The 3,967-nt window shown below is 42.7% G+C and overlaps 1 long non-coding RNA gene across 1 annotated transcript; it reads right to left on the reverse strand.

The window, feature by feature from the left end:
• Window positions 1–276: 276 nt before the first annotated feature.
• LOC144409441 (uncharacterized) lies at window positions 277–2,795 on the reverse strand. Its single transcript, XR_013467882.1, has 4 exons — window positions 2,719–2,795; window positions 1,703–2,004; window positions 1,329–1,482; window positions 277–1,255 (listed from the first exon to the last, which is right to left on the reverse strand). It is a non-coding gene; the product is annotated as an uncharacterized LOC144409441 (long non-coding RNA).
• Window positions 2,796–3,967: the final 1,172 nt, after the last annotated feature.

The following is a 3,967-nucleotide window of genomic DNA, read 5'->3' on the forward strand; positions in this document are numbered from 1 at the left end:
GCCGTGAGAGTGTCTTAAGTGTGCCTTGGCGCAAAAAAGGTTGAAAAACACTGAGTTAAGGGACATAAATTACTATCACATCTCGATCACATTTCTGCAGATATACAGAGCAAAATCTCAGGGATTCTTGGTGTAGGAACTTTTGCATACCTTAAGACAGTGATTCCCAAAGTGTGGGCCGCGAAGGTACTGCAGGTGGGCCGCGAGAGGTCATTTACAATAAATTAATAGTTTTTAATTTTCCATTTTTAAAAGTTTGAAATTAATATAAAAATATTTATGATGCGGCACATTAGTTATGTGAAACATTAGTTGATGAAGCACAAACAATTTAAACGGACAGATTAATAAAACAATAAGGCTCTCGCTCGAAACGGCTGCTCTTGTCCGCCTGTCGTTGTTCAACAAATGGGGCGCCCTCTTGTAGTATTAAAGTAAATATACCGCATTTTCCGCACTCCAAGGCGCACTTAAAAGGCTTTAATTTTCTCAAAAAACAACAGTGCCTTATTATCCGGAGCACCTTATATATATGGATCAATTGGTTAATCGGTTGATCCATACTGGTTGTACACGGCGCTCTGCCAAACATGCCAAAGCTCGTCTACGACGGCGAGATGCTGAGCGGCGCTCAAGTGCGTGAGATATGGAGCTTGTTTCAGGGCACGTCGGAGAAACGAAGCTGTCGTTCTCGCCGAGCGAGAGACAGTGCCCTTTTCTCTACAGTAGCTGAACCATCTTAACGGGGAAAATAAGTTATTCTAAAAGCAGCCGAAGATTTAAGGCGTGGATGGCGAGGGGGGAGCGGACGCACCTCGTAGCATCGATCGGACCCTGAAAGCACCGTCTCCACCTTACTGTCAAAAAAAACAACAGCGAGCGCGTAGAAAACTCCTTCGAGCGCGAGCAGAGATTCTCCTCGCGATCAAGTTCACGTTTCGCAAGCGAGCAAATACCTCGCGGAGACTAACTTTGGCTCTCGCAAGACAGACTTTTGCTCGCGGATGTTTGATTTTGGTTAAATTCTTAAGGTAATTTAATCATTATGTTTTGATCAGAGTTGTGATTAAAGGTTTGGGTGGGCCGCGAAAGATTTGCAGATTTCAAAGTGGGCCGCGGCATTCTTGAGTTTGGGAACCGCTGCCACAAGATGGCTGGTTGCTTGAGCTGAACTTGGCAGTATTTTTCTGGCCCCTTGAAGTTGGAGGGAGCAGATGCAGCAGCAAAAGGATTGAAGACATATCACTGTCCCATCCTAAAGGCATAAAAAATGTATTTATTTAGTATAATACTGAAATATATATTTCAACCAAAAATGTTATACTGACTGTTGTCTTCAGATTCAGGTTCAGTTGCTGACAGCAACTCATCCATATTTTCCGCTGTCTTGTAGTCTGTGATGTTTGGCTTGAAGAAAGTTGACCACTTGGATAGGAACTTCTCAGACACTTCATCACCAAACATTGAGAAATCCTGGTCGATCTACAAACAAGGAAAACCATATTTTAACATACAGATTCAAGCATACATGACAAAATTAATGAAAGGTCAGATACTAAAATGCAAGATTGAAAAGAACATTAAAGATTAGACATAGTGTAGTGCAGAAAAGTATTATATTGTCCTGCACTGTACTACATTACTGTTCTACACTGGATAGGAATACTACTCTACTACTACCAAAGCAAAAGATTTTTCTTACCAATCCAGGTACATCAAGAAAACGAGGGAACACATCCAGGACTGAAGATGATGCATCATCCCCAACCATCTTCGGTCGATACTGTAAAGTCGCTCTCATCTTCTCTTTGACCACAGATTCATCGCTGAAATGTCTTATTGTAGATATCGCCTCCCTGCACTCCTCACCAAATAGCTGTTGACAGAGATTCTCGTCTGTTTTTTGGACCATCCTGAAGAACGGTCATGGAACGACCCCGCGAGCCAGCAAAGGTGTTGCGTTGAAATGTAGCCAGTATTACCCTCAGGATCATAGTAGTGTTCCTTTTTAAAGAAAGATCCAAACAGAGGCATCTCATGCTTCACTTTAAGAATAAGTTACTCAACACAAAAATTGTAGACAGTGAATATAATGGAAAACATATTAAAAAGAATCTGCGCTGGCTCCCCTCCAACCTTCCCAGCGGTGTCTGTAACCGTAATCGTTGCATGTAGTGTCCACCCCCGGTCAGCCCGTAGCATTCAGCCCCCCCACCTTTCTTCAAAACTTGAGAGCCCTGTGGCATTGAGTAACTATAAGCACACTAAAACTTTTTATTTGAGAAAGGAGTCCTTCAGATTTAGCTAAGACGTGGGAACCGGTTCTGGCTCTTAGCTAGCCAGCTAACTAGCATTTTTTTATTCAAAAGAATGTTGGCATAACTGAAGTACCGTCACATAACTTAATGTTACATTGCCAAACTTAAACTCAACAGGAATTCTATTTTGCTCACAGTCAGACTCAATAGACCAGAAAAAGTAGAAGAAACAAACTCTTGCCAACGTTAGCTTGCCAGTTACCGTACAGTAGGCGAAGACGTTAGTGGGCGTAGATTACGGTTGATAGCTAGCTAACATTAGGCCTGGCTGGAGGAAAGGCGGCAGCATAACAGTTAGCCTACATTACAGCGGCTATAAATATCATACTAATGTCTAAATATATTTCCATCTGTATATAATATTAGCACTCATTAGGTCATCTAATTAACTGATACTTACCAATGCAATGACACAATGCAACACGTTTTCTTCAACTTTGAACAAACTCTCTTCGAAAACTTTGTGCTGTGCGTTGCGTTCCAGTTGAGTTGTGCAGCGACTGTGTTATGTCCAGCCCTGAGTAATAAGTTAAGTTGGCTGGATATTTATAATTTATTCTTCGGTTATGTGTTGTTATTGTTTACTCACCTTTCCCCTCGTTTCAGACTCTTCACTCCCTCCCTCATTTGTGTGGGTTCCACCTGGGTGATTGTCAGCTCCTCCCTGATTGTTTGCACCTGGTCCTCATCACCCGGTGTATTTAGTCTGTGGGTTCCTGTCCTCTGTTGCCAGTTTGTCTTTGATACACCATGTTCCTAGCGTTCCAGCATTCATTCCTGATAGCCTTCCTGTTACCGATCCCTGCCTGGTTAACGAGTTACGTCTCTGCCTTAACCCTGCCGGATACCTTGCCTTGCGATCGACTGCCTGCCCGTGTACCAACCTTGGACCGGAACTTTTACGAACTCTGCACCTGCCTGCCTCCTGTTGGGTTATTATACCCGTGTTTGTACTGCCACCAGACAGTAAAGTTGGTTAGCTGCACCTTCTTGTGTCTCTGAGTCGTGCAATTGGATCCACACACACTTGTCTGCACACTTCAGTTACTTGTTCTACATCCCATCTAGTTGTATAGCACGACTGTTCAATATAAAGCATATATTCTCAAAGTCAGAGACCTAATAAGGTCTGATTACAACAATATTAGGATTAACTCACTAGACCAGAAGAATAAGAAATCAATGTGTGAATGCTATTGACTGAAATAATTGAATCTTTGTGTTATTTTGGCCCACCCTCAATTATGAGATGGCTACTCAATAGCTAATTGAAGAGGCAAGCACTGGCGAAGATTCATTTATTAGTGACATTGATGATTCCGTCACCAGCGATCACTCCACGCCGAAGGCTACTCCCACAAGAAGCTCATCTTCAGTCATAGCCATGACAAGTCAAGCCTCTACATCAGACTCTGACAATGCTAAGAAAAAACAAAGATATCATATATCATAAATATATATATATATATATATATATAAATAATGGCAGTATTGAAGAAATAATTCATAGTGGTTGGCTACAAGGGTCCTAAGATACTCCTACCAGAGGGTGAAGGATTGGGAGACTGGTGGTGGCTGGGTTCAGGAAGTGTGGCCTCTACCCTCTGGGGCCATTGACTGGTCATGGGTCACAGCGTCCGGGCCGCGGC

Source organism: Gasterosteus aculeatus, chromosome 6, assembly GCF_964276395.1.
Source record: "Gasterosteus aculeatus chromosome 6, fGasAcu3.hap1.1, whole genome shotgun sequence".
Classification (NCBI taxonomy): Eukaryota; Metazoa; Chordata; class Actinopteri; order Perciformes; family Gasterosteidae; genus Gasterosteus; species Gasterosteus aculeatus.